The following is a 14,131-nucleotide window of genomic DNA, read 5'->3' as shown; positions in this document are numbered from 1 at the left end:
ATAAATTAACTCCTCTTAAAGTCTCCAATTTCTATTGAGGAAAATGATATCCTATTAGTAATCCAGGTTAGGAAACTTGGAGTAGTCTCTGTCTTCTCTCTTTCCCTCATTCTCCACCCTCACAGTCAATCAACTGACAAGTTTTGTCCATTTTATCTCTATCTCATCTCCCACCTCTTGTCCTCTTCGTCCACTTGCATGCTCACCATCCTTATTAGGCCCTCATTACCTCTGGCATTGACTATTAGAACAATCTACTAATATTTGGGGGTAGAGGGGAACTCCAACCTCTCTGCTCTCCAATCCATTCTGCACACAGTTGTCATAATTATCTTCTTAAAGAACAATTTTTATAATGTCTCTCCCCTCTCTAGAGCTTTCCCTAGTTCCCTACTACAGCTAGGATAACATACAAACTCCTTAGTTTGACATTTAAAATCCTTGACAATTTAACTCCAGGCAAGCTGACTTCCTTCCCTCCTTTTTGTGCACTCTAAATTTCAGTCAAACTGATCTACATGTTGTTCCCCAAATTGGCATCCCATTCCCCACCTTTGTATCTCCCATCTTCTACCCCCATTCTTCACATGCACTCAAAGTTTACCTCTGCCTCTTAGAACGCTCAGTTTTCTTTCAAAGCTCAAGCCATTTATTTCTTGTATGAGAAATCTTTCCTGATCCCCTAACTTGTTAGTATTGCCTTTGTTTATAATATTATGATGTACATTTTTGTCTATTTACATGCCTTATCTCTCCAGTAGAATGTATTCAACTTGGGAATAGAAACTTTTTATTTTGTCTGTGTATTATTAGTGACACACACACATTGTCTTACATATAGTAGGCACTTAATAAATGCTTATTGCATTGGTTGGATTGATGGAATATTTCTATCCATTTTCCATCTTACTAGTGATTTTTATTAACTTGAAATACACTACCCCAAGGGGCAGAGGAGCACATTCCTGTCTGTATTTTACCACTTGTTGGTTGACTGGGAAAAAATCACCTAAACTTTGTGGGTTTCATACTTCATACAGCTTCATTATGGGAATAATACTTCTTCTGTCCAAAGGCAAAGGTATGGCCGAGTCAGTCTTTCGAGGTCATTTCCAGATCCATCATATTAAGTGAACTTTAACCTCAGACTGGACTGGCTACCCAATGACAGTCATTGCAAATTTTGATGCACATTTACATTATGATGCAATAAGCCATATTTTATTAAGGTGTAAACCATATCGTGGGAGTATAATAAGGATATTTGGAAATTACATTAGTCAGAAAAGACATAGAGCATGGAAGAAATAATTTCCTAAATGGTACCCAATGGGTCTAAAGAGTTAATGCAGCTTTTTAAAGGGTCTAATAAGTTTAATAATATATTAGATATTCAGTCTAATATAGCTAATATTCTAGATATTGAATCTATGTCTAAAATGTTAAAAATTGAGTCTGATATAGCTAATATGTTAGGTACCGAGCCTAATGCATCTAACATATTAGATAATAGGTTTAATACATAATATCTAGAAAGAAGATTGTGTCTTAGAAGAACCTTGCTTAAGGTCCAATACCATTTTTTTCATTTTTTTCAGTTTTCTCTTTTTATATAGTGCTCTGAGAACTAGGATTTCTTAAGGTAAAGTAAATAGATTCTATATTTGAATAGTCTCTATTTTATTTTTTGTTTTCTTTTTTATATTACTAGTGCTTAGCATAGTGACTTACACATAATAGATACTTGATGAATATCTTCAATTAAATTGAATTATCAGAGCAAAAGTTTTACATAGAGGATTGTGATATGCATAATGTACATTTTTTTAAACATATGGTATTATTACTATACTAGACAAAAGAGCTTAGTATATAGGATGCTACACTTAGAGTCAGGGAAACTTGGGTTTGAATTTCCAGCTTATTCCTGACCTCAGAACTTGTCCCAGTTTTTCTAACTACTCTAACTTTTACTATCAGAGTGACCCTGACTTGGACTTGGGAGAGAACTAGATTCAAATCTTGCCTCATTACTCACTAACTGTGTAGCTAGGGATAAGTCTCTTCATTTTTCTCAACCTCAGTTTCCATACCACTAAAATGGAGATTGTTATACCAGTACCATTCGCTTCAGAGGGTAGTTGGGAGGCTCAAATAAGATAATGTATGATTCTATATCTAGCAGGAAAATGGTTCACAGATAGCAATGATGATAGAAGAGCAGACATTTATATACCACCTTAAGTTTGGCAAAAACACTTTACATATATTCTCTCATTTGTCCTATCACAGCAACTTCTGAGATAGGTGTTATCATCCCCATTTTAATGATGGAACTTGCATTGTTTGTCCAGATCATCACAATTACTTCCTAGCTTGTTTCCTAGTTTCAAGGCTTTTCTTGTTCCAGTTTCTTCTGTCTATGTACTTGTCACAAAGAGGCCTATCAAGAGTCAGTCTTTTTGAGTGACAAGGAATTGAACTCTATAATGGAAGATTAGATACATGATGCTCAGGGCAATTTCTCAGGGTACATTATTTTCAGTCAAATCCCCTCTCAGATAGACTCCATATCTTGACTCTGGAGTAGCACAGGGTGAACTATGGACCACCCAAGATAACTGGGCAAACACAGAAGCACCAAAGAACACCAGACAGCATTGCCTAGCAGAGTCCTCACTTGTAAAATGAACTGGAGAAGGAAATAGCAAATCACCCTGGTATCTTCCCCAAGAAAATCCCAAATGGGGTCACAAAGAGTAGGTCACAACTGAAATGATTAAACAACAAAAATAAATATCATTTGGGACTAGACACACAACAACACTGGGGGTAATGGGAAAGAACCATCACAGCTAAATACCTATAATCTTACCTAGGTATTTACTTCTTCATTCTTACTCATTAGATTCTATCCCCAAAGATAGGCTTTTTGGAAAAAGATATATATATCTGTGGATGCAGGGAAAAGCAAGCTTCAATTCTAATCCTTCCCTAATATAGGAGTGGATAGGTCTCCTGAAGTGTCTAATTAGGCATACCTACTTGTGTTGCCCTGCCCTTGCATCCAGTGCTAACATAATTTCAGAATGATTTTCATATTCATATCAACCCACTTTCCAAGTTTGTAATTTCTACCTCCATGACACCTCTCACATGTCTCCTCCTCTTTGTTGGCATGGCCATCATTGAGTTTAATCATCCAGCATCTCTTGCTTTGACTGTTGCAAGAGCTTCCAATTTTTTCTTTTTATGTCAAGTATCTCCTTTCTCCAACACATTCTCCCAAAGTAATTTTTCTAAAGCACAGACCTGACCAGTCTTTTTCCTGCTCAATAAGCTGTCTGCTCCCTATTACCCCTAGGATCCTTTATTAGGTGTTCAAAGTCCTTTTCAACCTTTCCATTTCCATGCCTGTGGGAGGTAAAGTACTATATATGATAAACAGCAAGAAGGGGTATTGAAGAACACATAAGAGGAAATAATGTATAATAAGGCTGTAGTTTAGTTTAGTTTTAGTTTCTTTCAAGCTTAGCTTACACACCACCTTCCATACAAGGACTTTGTGGATCCCTCCCAGCTGGCAGTGCTGTCATAACTTTGTATTTATGTATTTATTTAGTAAATACATAAAATTAGCCTATACTGATATATGGGAACTTTGTGTCCCTAGATATATAGATAAACAGATGGACAGATAGATAGATGGATAGATAGATAGATGGATGGGTAGATAGATAAATAGATGAGAAACTGAATCATTTATTAAGCACAATGTGACAGGCAATGTAAGCTCCTTGAGGGCTGGAAAATTTTGTCTTTGTACCACTATGGTTTTTCATGTTTCATGACGAAAGTTGATTGGTTTCTTGTTGTCTTTTGTACTCAGAGATGACTAAAATGACCTCATAGGTGATGTCTTTTGCTCTGATTATAAATTGGATTTGTGATGCAGAATTGCACAGTCATTGGCCTCAGACTCTTTTCCAGTTATCTAAGTCCAGTGGCAAGACAAAAAGTCGAGATGACTGGAGATGGCCCAGGATGCAGTGGATGACCTTGGCCTCTTCATTGTTTAACAAAACTTCAAGTACTCCATGGCACCTGCTTTTGCCACTTTTGTAGTTCTTGTAATAAATTGTTCTCATCTGCCTCTTCTGCTAGGGGAAGTCCTCACATGACTGGGGTAGACATCCCCCTAACTCATTAGCAGGTTTGAGGCCTGTTGGTTCCCCTCAACCTGCTTTAACCTAAAAGATTGTTTACTGGGATGTGACTGTTAAAGCATGCACAACTTCTTGGAACCACAGCTGAGAACTGGGTAGCAGATGGACACCAAAGGAGGAAAACGTTCCTGAAAAATGACCTGGAAAACCCCCACACCAGAGGACTAGTCATCCCTGAACCCCCCTCCCCCATACCCCATGGCAAAAGTAGGTCTTTAATAAATGCTTAGTCATTGATTCCTAAAGCACTGCTTTCAATTTAATAGACAAATACTCATTAAATGCTTTTTATGTGTAATGTAGAATGAGTGGCTTTGAGTATACAGAGATAAACCAGGTGTAGCCCCTGACTTTCCAAAGCTGATAGATAGGACAAATGAGTAAATATAATACAAATTATAATACGATGAGTACATAGGTACAATCCAAACTGAGGGTCAGGAGATTGTATATGAGAGAGAGCACTGCTTTGTACAGAAAAAGCACTAAATATTCATTAAATTAAATGGAAATGAATGGTAACTAGGAGACTGGGAAAGACTTCACGGAGAGGGTGGCACCTGCAAGGCTTATGACTGGAAGGAAGAGAGACTTCCATTATTTGGAGGTGTGGGAAGAAATAGACCTGGCAAGAGGGACAGAATGCATAAAGGTATGGAGTTGGGAGATGACAAGCTAAGATAAAGCTATGATAATTCAGCTGGCTGGCATGTGGAAAGTATGAAAGGAAGTGGCTTGTGCCTTGCAGGTAATTGTAAACTCCCAGAGGGCAGGAACAGTCTAGTATTTGTCTCCGTAGCTCTAGCACCTACAGTGTGCTATACACAAAACAGCAGAGTTGTGCTGGAACTGGTTCATGTTGGCTCTTGAGAAGGGATTGTTAACTATTCAACATGAGCATTTACATTTCAGAACTCTGAAAACTATGATACAGGGCTGGATTTATTGTTGAGACTTGGAGAAATTTCTCATAATATTGAAAACTTAAAAATGAGTCTTAAATAAGTTTTATAAAATATTTGGAGATCCAGTTGTTAAACATTTTCCAGTATACCCTTTCCTAATAAGCACTTAATTAATATGTGTGCAGAATTAAATTGAATTATTCTTTAAATTTGTTTGTGATAGTAAGCTCCCTAAAGGTAGGAACCCTGTCTTAGATTTTTTTTTCTATTCTCCAATGTCTGAGATGACTCTCTGAGAAAATAATAGGAGCTCAATACATGCTCCCTGATTGTTGCAGACTAAAGTTTCTGCTCCACTGCATCTGACACAAACCATTGGGTCACTGAAGGCCTACAGGGCCTCTCCTGCAGAGTAATTATTTGCTGAGCAATGAGGGTCACATACAGGAGGGAGAGAAATTGCCACATCTGTTTAATAAGAATCAGAAGCACTATCTACTTCCTAAAGATATAGTAAAACTAAATGAATTGTGAACTTGTGAAAGAAAAGCTTCTAGGGCAAAAAATGGGAAGAAAAACATCTTTTTTTTTTTTAATATCACTGCAATTACGACTAGTCTTCAACTCCCTTAGTTTGTTAGAAATGACATTCCAATAATTCCCCAGCCTGATAGGATGTTTTTCATGCCTGCCAACTTATCTCTACTTCAGAGTATCAAAGGACGAGAAAAATCAATGGCTTGGCTCATACTTACTTCGCTGGTGTTGTTAGGAGGATCTCATGAGATAAGGCATAAAAATTGCCTTCTCGCTGTAAAGTGTTACATAAATGTAAACCATTCTTATTATTATTTCTTTATGACCTGAAAGAAGTGAAGATATGAGATACTTAAAAGTAAAACTTACTTAGGTTGTCTAACTACAGCCTATAAACAAAAATCATTTGACCCCTCTCCAAAAAACTGAGTGCTCTGTGTTTGTGAGTGAATTGTGACTGGCCTTTGCAGGATTATTTAGAAATTTAGGCAAACAAATGTTAGTTTCCAAATTAATATTCCTGAAGCAAATCTGCTCCTCCCTCTCTCCTCCCTCTCTCCTCCCACTCAAAAACTGTGGCTCCCTATTGCCTCTCAGTTAAAAGAGCCTAACATTTAAAATCCTCAGCAATTTCACTCCCATGTACCTTTCCCATCACTTTCCCTGCTACCTATAATGCACTCCCTTATTCCAAAGCTCAGCTCTAGGGCCTCCTTCATATGAGGCTTTTCCTGGCCATCCCTGAATCCATAGTACTACTAGAGTGCTCCACAATAATTTGTATTTACTTTGCAAATATTATGTATTTCTTTAGATATGTTCTTGTTATTTCCCTTGTGGAAGATAAGCTTCTTGAGGGCTGTTTTTTTTCCTTTGTGTCTTTGTTTTTGTCACATTGTCCTGGACATAGTAGATGCTTAACAAATAGTTGTTGATTATTCATTCTCCATTTCAGTCTGTCCTGCTAGCTGTTCTCCTCATTGGCGTTCCATAGTCCAGCACCTACTTTTGTTTCCCTGCACAAAGATACTAGGATGTGTCTCCCATACCTCAAAAGTACTCCTTCACTTCTGTCTCTACCTCCAAGCACAGCTCAGATACTACCTTGAACATAAAGGCTTTTCTAGAGCAGTTCCTCATCCTAACTATGAGCATTTTCTTTCTCTGAAATTATTTTGAATCATTTTATATAGATTTTGTATTTATTCACTTGTGTCCATGTTGAGTTCTCCTCCTGCCTCTCCCCATCCTACATGAGCAGCAATTGTTTAGTTTTTGTGCTTGTATTCCCATGATAGATGATTTACAAGGTTTGTTGAAATCCTGAGATTTTTTTCTATTTATACTCATTTATTTTTTACTTAATTACCTGTAGACCAAATGTTTTGATATTTGTTTTTTTAAAAATTTTGAGTTCTAAATGCTTTCCTCTTTCTCCTCCTTCCTCCTGAGAAGGCAAGTCAAGCAATTTGATATAGATTATACATGTGCAGTCATGCAAAACACTCCTGAGATTTTTTTAAAGTCCAAGTGGTGGAGTAGGGGTTTTCTTATCTGAGTCACACAAAATCTGGTGAGCTCCTCAGAGAAAATTCATGGATACAGTGTTTTATTTCCCAAGTAGAAATGACCCAAGGGTTCTAGAACATTCCAACCATCTTTTAAAATGTAGAAGTAATTTAGAAAAGGTAATGCTGGGAAAAGGGAAAGATGGGCTAGGCTAAGTGAAGGCGAGAAAATGAGTAGATTTCCCCATCTTTATTAGGAGTCCTTGGTGTCACCAATGAGCTGCTTCTATCTCCTAAGGCTAAATTACCAAGCTGCTATTTTTGATAGTTTTTTTTTCTCCATTAAAATTAAAATAAAACAGCTCCTAGAAAATCTTGCCCCTTTTATAGAACACTTATGTAATATGCAAATATGCATCTAAATTGTTAGGTCTTTTTCCAACTGGAGCTGCATAGAAGAGCAAGATGCATTTGAAAGCCTAGATAAACTTGTATCTGGGAACATTTCTACTGAAAATGAACACTTGTACATTTTTCTTTTTTAGTTGGCCAGTTTTTTTTTTTAAATAAATGACCATGGGTAGAAGGGAATCCAGAGCCAGCCCCTATGACTAGTTTTGCTATTGACTTGCTGTGGGGACCAGGAGACATTATATCTTCCCATGCTATCTCAGTTTCTCTAGTGATACTTCTGCTTCACAGAAAGTGTTGTGGAGGATAAAGGGGCTGCTGACTTGTTTTGAACTTTTCTATAAAGAAGTCCAATCCAGAACATTTTCCTTAGCTTTTCTCTCCCTTGGGGAAGATAATTTATTCAACATTAGAATAAGCCCCAGGGCAGATAATTGGTAATTGGAGATCAAATAGCACAAACACACTTATTCCTTTCTATAACCAGACTGGCCCCAGGATTCCACTCACCCCTGCTTTGACCATCTGTCAGAAACCTGGGTACCCTTCATCTGTTCTGCTGCCCTTCATCCATGCTAGCCACCAGCCTAAAGCCAAAGATCCTCCAGAACAGGGAATCTTAACCTTTTTTTTTTTTTGTGGCATGGCCACATTGGCATTCTGATCTAATCTATAGATACCTTCTCACAATAATGTTTGAGAATGTATAAAATATATAGAATTACAAAGGAAACAGATTATATAGTAATACATTCATCAAAATATACGAAGGGAAAAAAAGCCAAGTTCATGGATTCTAGGTTGGGAACCAAGTGTCTCTCTCTCTAATCTTTGGGGGGATAATTTAATCAACACTGAAGGGAGTCCTGGAGCAGAGTTGACCTTGCTGAGGATTGGAGAGCTTGTTTTGCTCATCTGGCAGGACCAGGAACTCATCATTCTCCCTGTCCTAGTACGTGCCTTCTCCCTCTCTCCCACTTTTCACCTCTTGCTCGGAATGATAATTAAACCAGCACTGCCATTGCTATGACTCTGAGTCATAGGCTGTCCAGGCTAATGTACCTTCCGTGGTTACCATTCTCTGCTCCCTTAAAACCTGTCCAAGTTATCCGATCCTTTCCACATTCCCGATCTACTCTACCCTTCTATTATGCCCTCAGAAACTTCCCTCCTCCCCTCGTCTATTGATGACAAACCGCCTTTTACTTTAGCTCTGCCTCCCAATTTATTTTATAAATACAAATACATATATCTTTATATTGTTTTCTTTTATATATAGGTTGACTGCCAATAAACGGGGACAGGGGCGGTTTTTTTCCATTTTGCCTTTGTATCTCCTGCACCTAACCGAGTATGTTTGGCAATGTATGTGTAATATACATAGCCGCCACCTCATAATGCCGGTTGAATCGTTGGATTGTGGGATAAATCTACGATTTAGATTCATTTCACAGGGACTGAGGCATTGTCACAGACCTGCTCTAGCTCCATTAGGAAAAGCAAACCCAAAAATAACTAGAAAACTAGCCACAGTGGGGGTGAAGAGGACATGTAAGTATGGAGAGAGGAAAAAAAAAATAACTGCTGAAAGAAAAATGCAGAGGATGGGTTTGAATCGCTTCTGTTCCCCTCCCCCATAGTCTTATTTTCTTTGTACCTGGGGGAGGGGGACGGAAAAAATGAAACAAGAGAGAACTCCAGACCAAAGCGTTTACTAAATTACAGCTTAAGGGATCACAAAATGAGTATTTCTATGACACAAGAAAAAGAGATCTTCAAAACCTATTCGGCTCAAAAAATTGAACCCCTTGCAAAGCACTAAGTCTCCCGCATGATTCTCGGAAATCAGTATCAGCCGCTGTGCTTCAGAAGTTTTCCACCCAGCAACAGGATGATGTCAGTGGCAAAAGGGAACAGCCAATCAGGGGGAAGAATGAATCAGCCAGTGCAGGGATTCTGCTCGACTGTTTCTTAGCAAAAACTAGCTCGGCTTTGAAAAGCGGGGACTTGTTCGCACTTCCTTGTCTCTAGAAGCCGAGACTCGGTGGCTCCTGGCCCTGAAAAGTGCATTAGAGAACATGCATGCTTTTAAAACTGATTTGCATACAGACCGGCATCCCTGTGGATGTCAGCTCGGAGCCCTGGCTATGTTTGTTGAAAAGTGAGAAAGGGCATGAATGAGGATAAAAACAGCATTTAACTGCTGCCCCCTTGAAACACCTGAAGGCTGAAAACAAATTGTTTTCTTGCACTTCTCTGTATCCCCCTTTGCATGTTAACTCTACAGAAAGATCAATACTGGACCGACTTTCCATTTGGCTCTGGTGTTTTAATGCTTTTTCAGAGGAGAAGTGTTTTGAAACTCAATAGCTATTATTTCAATTGTGAGTCAGAGACGCCATTATTTAATTGCACTAAAATAGGCACAGCGTGGATGTTTTAAAATTAAAGTGCAAATTGGAAGTTGGAGCTTGTGATTTGCAGTCAGTTGCTGTCATCGGTCCACGCATCAGCCCTGGGCAGCCTTGTTTTAGGTATGGCTTAAACAACTACAGGGATGAGCTCAAGCTTTCTTTCATCCATTGCTCTGATGTTTTCCTCTTAATCGGCAGAGAGGGCGATGCAAGGTGGAGAGCAGGAGCCAAAGGGTCGCTCTGGCCAAAGAAAGCAAGACGATTTATTACACCTCCGCAGATTCCACTAAACTCCTCAGCATGCCCAGCACTCTTAGGCAATCTCTAACCTAGTACCAAAAACAGACTTGCTTTCTTGTGGGCGGCTAAGTACATTTTTTTTTCAAGTACACCTTCTCAAAGGAAAGTTAAAAAAAAAAAAAAAACATTTTCCATCTTCCCTTCTCTCTTTTCAGTGTCTTAAGTAGTTCTCAGAAAGCACTGAGATCTGGTGAACAAAAACAACGAAAAGAAGGAATAGGAATTAAGAAGCCCGAATCCCAGCTCCAGATATATCTCGGACTCCTTGTCCTTGACCAATGAAATGCAAATTAAGACTACCTGGAGGAAAGCTTTTCTGAAATAATGAAAAGGCTGAGTTACTGAATAAATTTAAAGGAAAGACAGAGGTATTACTTTCAAATACAATGGAACTAAGCAAAGTATTTGCAAATAGAGGTCAAAGTAATTGAATTTTAGACCTGGTAGAAAATTTAGCTATCTTTCGGGACAAGATCTTCAGAGATCTGCTTTAACAAAAGGAGCCAATGTGGTGGTGGTGGTGGGGGGGGGGGGTTCTCTCTTAGGTAGGCTTCTTATATTTGCCTCTCATTCTTCTATCACCTTGAGGGCTCCCATTGCTGTTAGGAATAACTGGTTAGCTCCCTGGTTCCATTTAACTAAGTAACAACTATTAGTTTTTACAAAGGAATATTTAATTCTAATATACAGGAAGACCAAAATATAAGTTTCCAAGTTCCAGGCCTAACTGAGTTCATAACCATAGGTCTGTTGCGGGAGGGAGAGGAAAACATTATGAAGAGTTTCATACAAATTATCTCATTTGATCCTCTTAAAACAACCCTGTAAATTAGGTGCCATTATTATCCTCATTTTACAGTGAGGGAAACTGAGGCTCACAGATTAAGTGACTTCCTTGCCCAGGATCAAGCAACTCCGAAGAGTCTGAGACTGGATTTGAACTCAGGTCTTTCTTACTTCAAAGCCCAGTGCACCATCTCTTGTACCATCTGAGATGAAGGTAGTCCTCATTTCAGCTACTATGGGGTTGGGGTTCTGAAGGTCTTTCCTTGCTTCTCAGGAACCCAGACTCTGGTATTCCTAAATGCCTAGTAGATCTTTCAAAACTTGAGATGAGACTCATTAAAAAAAATTCATTTATTTTTAATTTGGGAAATTTAATTAATTAATTAATTTAGAATAGTTTTCCATGGTTACATGATTCATGTTGTTTCCCTCCCCTCCCTCCAACCCTTCCCGTAGCTGACTCACAATTCCATTGGGTTTTACATGTGTATTTCCATATTATTGACATTTGCACTAGGGTGATCCTTTAGTGTCTATATCCCCAGTCATATCCCCATCAACCCATGTTATCAGGCAGTTGTTTTTCTTCTGTGATTCTACTCCCACAGTTCTTCCTCTGAATGTGGATAGCATTCCTTCTCATAAGTCCCTCAGAATTGTCCTGGATCATTGCACTGCTGCTAGTAGAGAAGTCCATTACATTCAATTACAATCTTGTTTCTGTATACAATGTTCTCCTGGTTCTGCTCCTCTCTGCATCAATTCCTGGAGGTTGTTCCAGTTCCCATGGAATTCCTCCACTTTATTATTCCTTTGAGACCACAATTTGTTCAGCCATTCCCCAATTGAAGGGCATCCCCTCATTTTTCATTTTTTTGCCAACACAAAGAGCACAACTATAAATATTTTTGTACAAGTCTTTTTTCTTATGATTGAGATGAGACTCTTATTTCCTTCACCTAGAATGGAAAAGAGCAAAAGTAGAGGCCAGAGTTGGAGGACCACATTCTTCTCTAGTCCACATGGATTCAGTGGGAAGAAAGTCTCAAGGTCTGTGTCTTTCAACATAGTCCATTACTAGATACTGTGGTTAAAGAAACCAGGAAAGAACAGCCCAAAAGCTTCAGTCGTGAGGCCACATCCAGAATTAGGCCAGAAGCAGGCTCCTCTATACTAGCCAAAGAGCCTCTCTTTCACAATCTAATTAGGATGACATCCAATTACAAAACGTTTCTGCCCACTCTGTCATCTTTCTAAGGTATTTCCCTTACATGCTTCCTTAAAGTGGGACCTTTTACCTGTTCATGGGTAGGATCCCTCAACCATGAAAACTGATGGAGTTTGTTCATGCAACAGACTTCCATTACACAAATATTGTCCTAGATTCAAATCTCAGCTCTTCTAATATGTCATTTGTTTAACTTTGTCAAGTCTCTTAATTTCTCTGAGCCTCAATTTCTTCACCTATAAATTAAAGGAGAGGGCCTGGAGGAGATGATTTCTAAACTTCCTTCAAGCTCTAAATATATTTTCCTGTGAAGGCAACCAGTATGTAAATTATTATTTCAAAGAGTTTATTCTTTTAAGAAAGTTAAACTGGGCCACCTGCAACCTTATTCATTTGCTTGGCAAATCCTTTATCTATAGAGAGAGCAAACAGAGTTCCAGCCTAAGGGCCTCTCTGAATTAGCACAAACTCACAATTAAGAAAGTTTTACTATATTGATCTGCCTCATAGATCTATGTGGACTGAGATTAGCCTTGTGCTTTGTATTTGAATTTGTTGAACTACCTACAGACAAATTTTTTTTAACTATTTAAAAGTATTCTCTAAGTGATTTGCATAGACTCTGTTATCCTTTATCATATTCTCAAATAAAATTAAGAGTTAACATTTATATAGACTTGTTAATTACCAGGCATTGTGCTTAGCACTTTATAATTATTTCTTCATTTGATTTGATTTGATCCCAATAACCTTGGGAGTCAAGGTGCTATTATTTCATCTTCATTTTACAGTTGAGGAAACCGAGGTATACAGAGATTCCAGTGACTTGTCCAGAGTTACAGAGATCATAAATGTCTGAGTCCAGATTTAAGTTCAGGTCTTCCTGGCTCCAGGCCTGATAACTTCAGGATCCAGGCTCTTGCCACCCAGAAAGACAAGTCCCTGTTTCCTCCAATGATTTCTATTCCTTCCCCCCAAAACATGCCGAACTGTTTGAACTGGGAATACTCACTTAGTCCACTGTAAAGTCCTTAAGTGTAGGGGTTGTCTGCCTTAGCTAAATTTCTTCTTCTGAGATCTTCTACTCTTGACCTCTGTGCCATTGCTAAATCCTTGTTTTCTCCTATCTCTCTCACTAGGACTTTTTGTTCTTTTCTGCTAGTTCTTCCTTTCACCTCAATTTTAGAGCTTTTTCAAGGTCTAATCTTAGACTCTCTTCTCTTCTTTCTTTACCTTCATTTGCTTGGAAATATTCATTCCAATGGATTCAATTATCTCTAGCTGACTTCTCTTTTCATATTTCCAAACTTGAGCTCTAATCTTGTCCTCCATTTATTGGATTTCTCTAACGTGTAGGCCTCATCCTCATTTCAAACTTAGCATAGTCATTTGAGCTGGGCCTTTCTTTACCAACATACAATTCTTCCCAATTTTCCTATTTCTGTTGCTAGTTCTATTATTTTCCCAGTTCATGAAAGCTCAAAACTTAGAAGAAATCTTTGATTCTTCTGCTCTCCAGTGGTGTGCTGATAAAAACAAAACAAAACAAAACAAAACAACCAATACTCTGAAAAACAACAACAAAAAAACCATTTAATTTTTTAAAATTTAATTACATTAAATTTAATCTACATTACTAACATTTTCTCCATTACTTTCTTAAATCTAGATAGTTAACAAAATAATAAATTAAGCCCAATTTGGAACATTTTTAAATTTCAGAGGTAGAAATACCTATTCTAAAAATTTAATAATGATTTTTGATAGTGGGTTAAGGCTGGCTCTAGCATTTCCACTACTGCAGTGTTATTCTCTT

The sequence above is a fragment of the Monodelphis domestica genome, chromosome 4, assembly GCF_027887165.1.
Source record: "Monodelphis domestica isolate mMonDom1 chromosome 4, mMonDom1.pri, whole genome shotgun sequence".
Classification (NCBI taxonomy): domain Eukaryota; kingdom Metazoa; phylum Chordata; class Mammalia; order Didelphimorphia; family Didelphidae; genus Monodelphis; species Monodelphis domestica.
The sequence above is the reverse complement of the archived record's forward strand: the minus strand, read 5'-3'. Positions refer to the sequence as shown.